Source organism: Phyllobates terribilis, unplaced genomic scaffold (genome assembly GCF_046119375.1).
Source record: "Phyllobates terribilis strain yellow unplaced genomic scaffold, ASM4611937v1 Scaffold_7__3_contigs__length_470593459, whole genome shotgun sequence".
Classification (NCBI taxonomy): Eukaryota; Metazoa; Chordata; class Amphibia; order Anura; family Dendrobatidae; genus Phyllobates; species Phyllobates terribilis.
In genome coordinates, this window is record NW_027362767.1 from 388,114,877 (window position 1) to 388,128,107 (window position 13,231).

Sequence of the window (13,231 nt, forward strand, 5' to 3'; positions counted from 1 at the left end):
CTCCAAAATGGAGGTGCCCGAGCAATGTTGTTGCACTGTTCACTACTCTGCTTCAGCCCTCAGGTCCCGTTGCCAGTTACCTGCCAGATACTTGCCAGATACTTGCCAGATTCCTGCCAGATTCCTGCCAGCCTGATATTCAACTACCTGCCTGCTAGCCTGAGTTCCGACGGTCTGCCTTACTACTCCTGTCAGTCTGTCTAAGGACCAGCTTGCCCGCTCACCTGGGAGCGCACATCAACTACCTGCCTGCTTGCCTGAGGTCCGACGGTCTGCCTTCCAACTCTTGTCAGTCTGTCTATGGACCAGCTTGCCCGCTCACCTGGGAGCGCACATCTGCTACCTGCCTGCTAGCCTACCTGGAGGCTCTGCCGTCATGTGCTGTGACCACCTGCCTGTCCAGTGACTCCTGCCCGCTCACCTGGGAGCGCTCATCTGTTGCCAGTCTGCTAGCCTACCTGGAGGCTCTGCCGTCACGTGCTGTGACCACCCGCCTGTCCAGTGACTCCTGCCCGCTCACCTGGGAGCGCTCATCTGTTGCCAGTCTGCTAGCCTACCTGGAGGCTCTGCCATCACGTGCTGTGACCACCCGCCTGTCCAGAGACTTCTGCCCGCTCACCTGGGAGCGCTCATCTGCCGCCTGTCTGTTGGTCTTCCTGGGAGCTCCGCTGTCACATGCTGTGACCACCCGTTTATCCAGAGACTCTCGCCTGCTCACCTGGGAGCTCACGTCTACCATCAGCCGCCACAGGTCGTACCAACCCTTTACCCAGAGACTGCCCCGGTCACTTGCCGTGACCATCTGCCCGTTCACCCAGAGACTGCCCCGGTCACTTGCCGTGACCATCTGCCCGTTCACCCAGAGACTGCCCCGGTCACTTGCCGTGACCTCCTGCCCGTTCTTCTAGAGACTGTCCCGGTCACCTGCTGTGACTGCCTGCCTGGTCGCCACCCGCTCCCTTACAAGGACCGCCCCCTTGTATAGTAGCTCAGAGGTTCCGCCTCCCAGGCCCGTTACACCCAGGAAGACCCCACTTCTTACCCCGAGACCTAAAAAAGCCAGGCTGGAGTTTGCCAAAACTTACCTGAGAAAGCCTAAAACGTTTTGGAAGAATTTTCTCTGGTCAGATGAGACAAAAGTACAGCTTTTTGGGAAAAAGCATCAACATAGAATGTACAGGAAAAAAAAGAGGCATTCAAAGAAAAGAACACGGTCCCTACAGTCAAACATGGCGGAGGTTCCCAGTTGTTTTGGGGTTGCTTTGCTGCCTCTGGCACTGGACTGCTTGACCGTGTGCATGGCATTATGAAGTCTGATGACTACCAACAAATTTTACAGCATAATGTAGGGCCCAGTGTTAAAAGCTGGGTCTCTCTTAGAGGTCATGTGTCTTCCAGCAGGACAATGACCCAAATCACACTTCCAAAAGCACTATAAAATGGTTTTAGAGAAAGCACTGGAGACTTCTAAGGTGGCCAGCAACGAGTCCAGACCTAAATCCCATAGAACACCTGTGGAGAGATCTCAAAATGGCAGTTTGGAGAAGGCACCATTCAAATATCAGGGACCTGGAGCAGTTTGCCAAAGAAGAATGGTCTACAATTCCAGCAGAGCATTGTAAGAAACTCATTGATGGTTACCGAAAGCGGTTGTTTGCAGTTATTTTGGCTAAAGGTTGTGCAACCAAGTATTAGGCTGAGGGTGCCAATACTTTTGTCCGGCCCTTTTTTGGAGTTTTGTGCGAAATGATCAATGATTTGATTTTTGCTTCATTCTCTTTTGTGTTTTTTCCTTGCAAGCAAATTAAATGAAGAGAATAATATCAAAGAATTTGTGATTGCAATCATTTTCAGGAAAAAAACGGAGTATTATCTGACAGAATTGCAGGGGTGCCAATACATTTGGCCAGCACTGTATAGTCATGCGAAAAGAAAAGAGGTGGAGGAGTAAAAGGAGGGGGAGACTCAGATATAGGCATGTCATGCCCTTCTAAAATCAAGAAAGGCTGGAGTAAAAATCTAAAATCAGCCTACCAACACCCAGACGTCGTGACAAGAAAATTAAAAAAAGAAATATCTTTAGGTAGAATGGCGGTTCCATTCAGAACACTTTCCTTACAAGATGTAGTGGTATCCCCGTTGTGAGTTGTGCCAAAAACGGAACCCAATACATTCGGACTAATCAACCATTTGTTATATCCAAGGTGCAGGTCCGTAAACGACAACATCGACGCGGAACCAAGTACAGTAGTATATACTGTACATCCTTTGACAAGGCAATCAGGCGGATCAAGAAGTTGGGAAGGGTCACCCTAATGGCCAAAACAGACATTGATGCGGCGTTCCGGTTACTTACTACCTGTGCCTCCGAATAGTGTCCACCTATTGGGCTGCATCTGGGAAGGAGCATACTATATAGATCGCTGTTTGCCCATGGGGTGGTCCAGATCCTGCTCACTATTTGAGGCGTTTAGTTGCTTCCTCGAATGGGTTGTAATGGACATTTCTAAGGGGGCACATATTATCCATTACCTCGACAACTTCTTATGCCTGGGCCCAAAAGATTCGCCACAGTGTGAATACACGCGGTAGTCCACCTGTGAGAAGGAGAGAGCTGGAGGGAGAGCGGACACCACAGAGCCGAGGGGTTAGATGGAGAACAGAAGAATGAAAGAGGGCGAGGGAGGTAAGGGAGTACAGTGGAAGGCTGACCTGAGCTCCCCCACGTTCCTGCTGGGTGGGGAACAGCCCTGGGAAGAAAAGCCGCTTGAGCATCCCTTTGAGGTTACGGGTGCGAGCGGGCAGAGGGACTACGCTGGAGTGCCAAGCCGACACGGCCAGTCCGTTCCTGCCCATGCGACCTCCGTGTCACCGTGTTTGTGCCAGAGCCGCGGTGGACCCTGACGGCCAGCCCCCCTCTCCCAATACTGGTGCCTGTCCGCTGGTGGGTCGAGGACAATTTCCAATTTCGTGGACAATGTGATACGATCCATTTCTTACGGACACGCCCATCCCTACAAATTCCAGATGAGTCACAAAAACAGCAGGTGCTTCAACGGATATCAAGTGCTCCTTCAAGTGGGCTCTCCTCCACCTCAACTTCAACATCACAAATACTCCAGTCCTCAGAGGTGTCACCCCAAATGCACTTGCTTCCTCACAGCTCCCAAGTCTCCAGCTGCCCGTCTGAGTATGGGGTAACACAGATGGTTGAGTCTGCACAGCTGTTTAGTCATACTATAGCCTGGGAAACAGAGGTCTGCTCCAGAGCTTCTGTTAATCCAGACGAGGAAATGATCTGCACTGATGCCCAGAATCTTTATGAGTCGGATCCAGGACCAGATGAAGAAGGTTCTGAGCATAATGTAGACCCTCGTTCCCAAACTGTAACTCCTGTTGGTGGAGACAATGATGAAGACGATGATGAGACTCAAATACCTGATTGGAGCGACAACTTGACTTTTCGGTCAGGGTAGGAAGAGGTTGGCTCTGAGGACGACGGGTGTGAGAACACACAGGGTGATGATGACGAGGTTGGAGATCCCACTTACTGTCAACCCACAGTCAGCCAGTCGATGAGGTCAGCAGAGGAAGTGGAGGAGGATGTGACTAGACCAGGGGATGGGGATGACTCAGTACCCGGGCCTTTGCCTGGCCTTGGGGATGTTGCGGTGGTCGGCTCCCGGGCCCGTACCCTGGGGTCACTCTTTAAAAGGGTGGATAAATGTTAATTTTATAAGAGTTCTTGACTTCACGTGTGGTATCTGGTGAGAAGCACCAGCGCTGCAGCAGTCCACTGAGGCCGGTGATAAGGCAGCTCGATGGTATAGCTCCCCACAGGTGGAGCTAGGCCTCAGAAAAGCATATGCAGGGGGAATGCAGGACAGGCGAGACCCAGCTGGGTCAGAGCAAGAACAGGAACGGACACGGTAGTCACTTCAGTACCTTTTACTGGTGGAAATTCAGGCACATCCCGGAGCACTGTAGGGTGAAGGGTGCATATCATGATCCTCCCCAATGAGCGGGTGTAGGGCCTCCTGTTTCTTGCCTCTGCGTAGTACGTTTCTGACCTGCCTGGAGCTAGGCCTAACTTTGTCTCTGTCCTGCGCTGGCTGACCTTGTGGTAGGGCCTTGTCTTGGAGTTCACGCTCCCAGTATGTGGGGCCTAAGCGTCTCCTGGCTCTGTTACGTATCAGCACCTTAGCGATCCTGGGACTTGTAGTTCTCCAGGGATTCCGGTTATGCCTTACTGGGTCATAGAGATCCCGGTAAGCTCGGATCCGGTGTCTGGTAAATGCTTCGGGGTGAGCTGGTTAAGCTCCTCTGCCCCCTATGTACTAACTCTCCTTCGGCCTACTCGGGCCCTCACTAGGCTATACACACTAACGGCAGCTTGCCGCGCTTCACCGATCTTATGGCGCCGGCACACCTTAAGCTCTAACTGGGCTCCCTGAATTTAGCTAGCATGAGCCTCGTGCTCCACTGCTGAACTATTAACTGAGTTCTCTAGACTAGACTGAGCTCCACTGCAGACTGACCTCTCTTAGGCTTCTCTACTGCAGGAACTCTTCAGAGGAACTGAACTGCCTAGCTCCACCTTCCCTATTTATATCCCTAACGGGCTCCCTCTGCTGGTCTGAGGTGGAAGGTGGAGATGTGTGAATGTTTATGGGGGCCTCTTGTGGAGGATTCCATCAATGCACTCTTCTAGGATCTGTGATACCAAGCGCAGCTGGGCGTCACAGATGCTATTGACGACGAGGTTAGGTTGCGCCTTCCTGGACAGAGACAGAGTACTGGAAGCACATCAACAACTGCATCCTCAACCACAACTCTACCTCTGACCACAAGTCGTAGTGGCTCTTCAGGTCGCATGGGCTCTAAGCCTTGCATAGCCTGGGCATTTTTTCAGATCGATAAGGATGACCCAACTCGTGTTATCTGTAATATTTGTCACCAAAAGCTAAGTAGAGGCCAAAAAATCCATAGTTTGAGTACTTCATGCATGAACCGTCACATGGATATGAAGCATAAGTTGCAGTGGGAAGCTCACTGTGCTACAATGCGGCCCGGGACAACCACCGTCTGCCCCATCTTGTGCATCCGCGGCCTCTTCATCCTCTGTGACTGGGGGGACAGCAGTCACACATGTTTTTGGACGCAGACCTGCCACCTCTTTACCCGCAACAGCCAGTGTGATTGGCAGGTCATCATTTCATTTGGAAGTGGAAACACCAGCTGGGACACCCTACTCAACCCCGTCTACGGGCCTTGGCTACGTGTGTTCCGTCCCCTGGGTCCTATGTGGCTACCTTCTTAGTGAGACTGGTGTGGACTTTGGCCTGCAGTACATGAAATGCTGCAGCCTCCGGTTTCTAGTTGAGCCTTGCTATTTCTCCGCTAGTTGAGGGACCGCTTCCCCTTATCTGGCCTGACCCCTCTACCTCCTGGTAGCAGCGGGCGTACGGGTGGCCTTCTGCATGGCCCGTAGCCCTAGGGTCCCTTCGGTTCCTGGAGCCTTCCTGCTCCCACTCCTCTCTTCTCTCCTTCAGTCCTGGGCCTCCCAGGCTAGGCCCGCCTCTGGAGCAGAGCTCATGCAGAGCCTCTGCTCCGGTCACTTCTCCTCCTCTGACTGGCTTGCTCTTTCTAAGATGGCTTCCTATTTATACTCTCCCTGTCATGTGCTCCCCTAAGCTGCTTTCTCCACCCACACCCACTACATAGGACCCTCCCGCCAGCTAGGGACCTGGGACTGTGCTCTCCCTTAGGAGCAATCTCGCCCTACCCCCACTGCGGGTATGTGTTGGATGCAGGTGTTAGGGTCCCGGACCATACTCCTTCCTTACCTCAGGGTGAGATACCACACCTCTGAGTGAGATGCAGTACCTCTGTGGTGACTGAGCCCTCAGGAGCGCCACACCCCCTTCTGCACAGTTTTGAAATGGCGACTAAGATGTTTAGTGCTGACAATGCCATTATCAGCATGACTATTCCGGTGATTTACATGCTGGAGCACACGTTAAACAGAATTCAGTGTCAGGTGGTGGGACAAGAGGAGGTGGTGGAAGTAGAGGAGGAGTCATATGTGGAAGGGATAACATCTCCAAGGCCCAGACGGTCGGCAGCACCAAGGCGGCAGGCATGGGAGGGTGGGGGAGAGGGATTAACCAGGGCGCATGGTAGCAGCCAAACTGTTGAGGAAGGTGCAGGAGCCGAGGAAGAAGTGGAAGACGAATTGGCGATGGGCATGTAAGACTCATTGTAATGCACACGCCGGGACTGACTGGCATGTGCGTGATTAGTGATTCCACTGTGCCATGAACCGGAGAGTGCCTGGAGGGGCGTAACTAAGTATCTGCCCGATCCGACCAAGGTCGCACGACGGCATACGACGCCAGTGCACCAGGAAGGAACCGAGCAGAGGGACCAGGTGCCACTCCAGGTCAGACCCCGGACACGGCTGTTGACCCACACCTGGGAATACAGGAACAGGCAGGCTAGAGTGCCTGCTGGGTAGGGTCCAGTACAGACTGGTAGACGGGTTCAGAGCTGCAGACGCGGTGGACAAGGCCGAGCAGAGCAAAACCGCAGACGCGGTGGACAAGGCCGAGCAGAGCAAAACCGCAGACGCGGTGGACAAGGCCGAGCAGAGCAAAACCGCAGACGCGGTGGACAAGGCCGAGCAGAGCAAAACTGCAGACGCGGTAGACAAGGCTGAGCAGAGCAAAACCACAGACGCGGTAGACAAGGCTGAGCAAGGGCGAAACCGCAGACGCGGTAGACAAGGCTGAACAGAGCGAAACTGCAAGTGCGGTGGACAAGACTGAGCGGACAGGAACCGCCGAAGCGGTAAATAAGACAGGACAGAGCTAAATCGCCGAAGCGGTAAACAAAGATAAAGCAAAGGGGGACAGGGCTCTGTTCACACGGAACAGAATGGAAAAGAAAGGCAGAACCAGATACACACAAGATACTTGCAAAGAAGTAGCGAAAGGACTCCAACTCACAAACGGAAGTACAATGACAACGAGTAGAAGTTAAGTGCAGGTTCAGACTCTACAGAAAAAGGGAGAAAACGGACATAAAGACAAAACAGGTAGGAAGCTAGGAGACAGTTCAGACAGGAACTGTACTGCAACAAATACAGGAGCGAGTCTGGGTATGCGGCCCCCAGAGGGCGAGACGAACAGGCTAGGAGCGTGTTCAGACAGGCAGACAGACAGCTGGCTAGAGTACACAGACAGGACACAGTTCAGACACGGGAACTTATACCGCAAGGCAGGAAACATAGACAGGACCTGGCACATCAGTGACAAGAAACCAACTGACAGAACAAGATGCTCAGGCAAGGATTCCAAGGAGGAGCTGGTTTAAATACCAGGTGACAGACAGCAATAGGCTGAGGACGCATTAGGGGTGTGTCTGCAGCAGCTACAAAAAACAGGAAGTTCAGCGGGCGTCGCCCTAAGCAGCCAGAGCAGAGCAAAGCAGACAGTATGGAAAAAAGCCAGAGTGGCAGTCTGGACTGGAAATCAAGTGCGCTGTAATACTATTGTAGGAACTCGAGGATTCTGATAGCGTGGGGCAATGAACAAGCAGAGACGGGTTTCTTTAATGCAAATAATGTATTTGTGCAACAGCAATAACACCCAAAAACAATATACAGATAACCCGTAGTGACATACAATGAAATAAGTCCAGCGATATTAAGTCTTTGGAACCTATATAGCAAAGTCTGCAATGTTCTTACGACGGAGTCCTCACACAAATGTGATCAAAAGGAAAGTCTGACACACTGGTGACGTGGCCACAGGGAAGTCCAAGAACAAGTTCACAAGTTAATCCTAGATGAGGCGTAGATTCAGGGAAGTCCAGAAACAAGTTCACATTTAAGTAATATTCCAGTAAATAGTTCTCGCAGCCCTCCCCGGAGGGAGTGAACGAAGGGTTAAACAACAACACAGTTCAGAAACACAGTTCTTACCAGGTAGAGTGAGCCAAGGGTTAAATTCCAAAGTCAACAGGTTAATGATAACACAGTGAGTGTAGCTTACATATGCAGAGAATGTCCAGAGCCACAGGTAGAAGCTCACTGCTGCTGCTGCTGAGAAACACGTGAAGATTAACCTGGTAAATACACAAGAGATCTGGGAGATAATAGTAGGACAAGGTAGCTGGACTGAAGGGAAACGGAAGCAGAATACTCCAGCAAAGAAGCCAGCACCTGAGCCGGGTTTTAAACAAACGAACAGGAAGTAGGGCATACAAAAACAGCAAACTCCATCTTAACAAAGGGCAAAATCATTCACAAGGTTACCTAGAAAACCCGGAATACTGACATTACTCCCCCCCTAAATACAGCCTCCGGACGATCCGGGACCAGGCTTGTCCGGGTATCTCTGATGAAACTGAGCGACCTTCAGGGGAGCATTGATGTTACTTACTGGTTCCCAAGAATCGTTTTCGGGAGAGTATCCTTGCCATCTGACTAGATACTGAAGCCGGTTCCTATGAAGTCTCGAATCAACAATATCCTGTACCACAAGTTGCTCTTCACCATCAACCAACACTGGTGGAGGGGGAGATACGATACGTCCCTGAAACGTGTTAGGAGCGACCGGTTTTAATAAAGAAACATGAAATACTGGGTGTACCTTTAAAGTCCGTGGTAGCTTCAGCCGACAGGCAACAGAGCTCACAATCCCAGTGATCTTGAATGGACCGATGAATTTCTGTCCCAGTTTCTGCGAAGGAACACCCAATCTTAGATTCTTGGTAGACAACCAAACCGCGTCTCCTACCTTATACATAGGTTCCGGAAACCGGCACCTATCGGCCGACTTCTTGTAACGCTCCTGTGCTACGGTCAGGGTGTCCTTCAAAACTTCCAGATTACGTTGCAACACCGCCACTCTATCTTCAACCGCCGGTACCGAAATAGCAACCGGAGACCTAGGCAAAATATTTGGATGATATCCCAGATTGGCAAAAAAAGGCGTTACCTTCATAGAACTGCTCTGAGAGTTGTTGTATGAAAATTCCGCTAAAGGAAGTAGCTTCAGCCAATCGTCCTGCAAATGACTGACGTAACAGCGTAGATATTGCTCCAAGGTTTGATTTGTCCGTTCAGTCTGCCCGTTGGTCTGAGGATGGTATGCAGAAGACAAGCAAACATTAATGTGGAGCGCAGAACAAAATCCTTTCCAGAATCTAGAGGTAAATTGTATTCCCCGGTCAGAAATGATCTCATCTGGTACCCCATGCAGCCGGAAAACGTTCTGGATAACCAGATCCACTGTCTCTGTAGCTGAGGGAAGACCGGTACACGGAATGAAATGAGCAGCCTTCGTTAAACGATCTACTACCACCAAAATAGAATTTTTACTGCCAGAGGTGGGTAACTCCACAATAAAGTCCATCGAAATAGACCCCCAAGGGCGAGACGGTACAGGTAGCGGTTTAAGAAGACCAGTAGGTGACACGCGAGGAACTTTGTACCGGGCACAAACCTCACAAGAGCGGATATAGTCATTCACATCTTTCAAACAGGTAGGCCACCAAAAAAAACGACTTAAAAATTCCTGCGTCTTCTGTACCCCCCTATGACCAGCCAATACAGAGTCATGGACCAATTTGAGAATTCGAAGTCTCACAGCCTCCGGGACATAAATACATCGATCTCTAAGCCACACACCATTCCGAAGGACAAGATTCACGTTGTCAGGTGGAGCAGCAAGAAATACGTCACCGTCATAGGCCAGCTTGATCTCCTGCCACAAGTCCCGGTCCTGGAGCACTCCTACGAAATTGGAATCAGACAAGATGGTCTTAGACGGGGTCCCAGGCACGGAGTCCACCGTATGGATTCGGGATAATGCGTCAGCTTTCCCATTACGTGAACCTGGGCGGTACGAAATAATAAAATTAAACTGGTTCAAGAGCAAACTCCACCTAGTTTGTCGAGGAGAAAGACACCTGGCAGACTTAAGGAATTCCAAATTACGATGATCCGTGAGTACTACTACCTGTTGAGTTGCTCCCTGCAAATGATGTCTCCATTCCTTAAAGGCGGAAATAATTGCCAAAAGTTCCTTATCTGCAATATCATAGTTCAGTTCAGCAGAAGATAACCTATGAGAAAAGAAGGCACACTGGTGCAGCAAACCTTTGTCTCCGGTACATTGTGAGAGGATAGCTCCCAATGCACAGTCAGAAGCGTCCACCTCCACGATGAAAGGCAGTGCAGGATCCGGATGCATCAATATCGGAGCCGTGGTAAAACAAACCTTGAGGCGATCAAAGGCTCCCTGAGCTTGCGAAGACCATACAAACTTCTTCTCCTTCTTGGTGAGGAGAGTGATGGGACGGACAACTTCTGAAAAATTTCGGATGAAACGTCTATAAAAGTTAGCGAAACCAATGAATCGTTGTACCTCTTTAATGTTTCCTGGTACCGGCCAGTCTAAGATTGCCTTGATCTTGCTAGACTCCATATTCAATCCCTAAGGAGAAATAATATAGCCTAAAAATTGGATTTCGGAGCAATGAAATTCACACTTTTCGAGTTTGATGTACAAATGATTATCTCTCAAACGTCTAAGCACGGTCTTAACATGTTCCCGATGTTCCTGTAAGGAATCAGAGAAGATCAAAATGTCATCCAGGTAAATTACCACATATTGGTCCAATTAATCCCTGAAAATATCGTTGGCTAAATATTGAAAAGCAGCAGGAGCGTTACAGAGTCCGAATGGCATCACCAAATATTCATAATGTCCATACCGGCATCTAAAAGCTGTCTTCCATTCGTCTCCGGGACGTATACGAAGTAGATTATATGCCCCGCGAAGATCTAATTTGGTAAATACTTTGTCCTGGCGAACTCTTTCCAACAATTCCGGAATTAGCGGCAACGGGTACCTGTTACGAATGGTTACCTTATTTAACTCCCGGTAGTCTATGCAGGGTCTTAGAGTCCCATCCTTCTTCTTTACAGAGAATATAGGGGCTCCCGCTGGTGAAGAAGATGGTCGGATAAACCCCTTGGCTAAATTCTCATCTATATATTCTCGTAATGATTTTAATTCCGGAGCCGCCAGCGGGTAAACATGGCCGAAAGGAATCGCTGCCCCAGGAAGCAATTCTATGGGGCAATCATACGGTCTATGTGGGGGAAGTTGATCTGCCTTCCTCTTGTCACAAACGTCCGAGAATTCCTGGTAAATCAGAGGGAGAGTGGGTACCTGTATTGCCTCTTCCAAGTTCTGGGTGACTGGAACCGCTACCGTTGGACTGATGGTAGGACTACACTTCGGGAGGAAGGATATCTCCTTGGTTTCCCAATTAATGTTTGGATTTTGTGACCGTAACCAGGGAATTCCTAAAAGTACAGGAAAATGAGGAGAAGATATTAACATGAATGAAAGTGTTTCTTGATGGTCTGGTTCCATCTTACACTCCAGAAGCACTGTCTCCCGATCTACTGGTCCAGAAACTAATGGGGAACCATCCACCGTTTCCATAGTGACTGGTGAAGCTCTTAGTTGCGTCTTTATACCATGTTCCCTGGCAAAAGAAGAATCCATGAAATTCCCACCTGCTCCAGAGTCTATCATGGCAGAACTTGATATCCACTGTCCCTCCCACTGAATCTGAATAGGAAGAGAACAATGTGAATATTTCTCCCCTTGGTCTTTAGAGGAAGTCGGCATCAATATAGGGGGAAAAACAGCATCTAGATGTAGACTGGTCTCCGAAACTTCAGACTCAGTGTCAGTGTTATCATAATCCCCTACTACCGCCAACACCTTGTTGGGTCGCCTGGGACATTTAGGACAATTGATAAGGAAATGGTCTGATTGGCCACAATAAAAACATAAGCGCTCACGGAGACGGTATTCGTGGCGTTCATTACTCTCACGTTTTTGTAGCGAGTCCACCTCCATAGGCACCTCCTCGGCCTCCCGCAAGTTTTTGCCTGTGGTTTCCCTAGACGGAAGAGAGAAATTAGTGCTACGATTTACAGCTGCCCATTTTTCTTGTCTGCGTTCAGTTAGACGGATATCAATACGTACACAGTGTTGTAAAAACAACTCAAACTCCTGTGGAGACTCTGAACGAGCTAGCTCATCCTTGATTGCACTAGACAAACCCTTTCTAAAGATTGGCAATAAAGCATTGTTATCCCAGTTGGTGTCCACCACTAACCTTTTAAATTCAGTAACATATTCTATGACTGAACGTTTCCCCTGGCGTAAGGAAAGCAAGGCAGATTCAGCGGTAGCACGGCGGTTGGGATCGTCGAACATTTGAGCCATGGCTGTCAGAAAATCATCCAAATTATTTAGACGGGTATCATGACTTTCAACCATAGGATTTGCCCAAGCCAGTGCCCGTGATGTCAACAACATGATAATACATAGAATCTTAGATCTATCAGACCGGTAATAGGAGGCATGTACATCAAAGAATAATATACATTGGTTAACAAACCCACGGAATTGACTTCGGTCACCATTAAACCGGAATGGAGGCATTTTGGGCATACTAGTGGATGATGTAGGCTCAGTAGGTAAGGCCTCCCGGACTTCTAACTTAGTACGTAGATCTTGGAGAGCCTGACCAAACACCTGTGCGTTGTGGTCAACCTGGGATGCCATGTCTCTAATCTTATTGTGTATAACCTCTATCTCCTGCTGCAAGGAGTTAATTATGGTGAACAGCTTGTCTGCCCGTGTCTCCGTCATTGCCCCAGCAGAATCCTCCTTTTGGCTGGAGTATCCTGTAATACTATTGTAGGAACTCGAGGATTCTGATAGCGTGGGGCAATGAACAAGCAGAGACGGGTTTCTTTAATGCAAATAATGTATTTGTTCAACAGCAATAACACCCAAAAACAATATACAGATAACCCGTAGTAACATACAATGAAATAAGTCCAGCGATATTAAGTCTTTGGAACCTATATAGCAAAGTCTGCAATGTTCTTACGATGGAGTCCTCACACAAATGTGATCAAAAGGAAAGTCTGACACACTGGTGACGTGGCCACAGGGAAGTCCAAGAACAAGTTCACAAGTTAATCCTAGATGAGGCGTAGATTCAGGGAAGTCCAGAAACAAGTTCACATTTAAGTAATATTCCAGTAAATAGTTCCCGCAGCCCTCCCCGGAGGGAGTGAACGAAGGGTTAAACAACAACACAGTTCAGAAACACAGTTCTTACCGGGTAG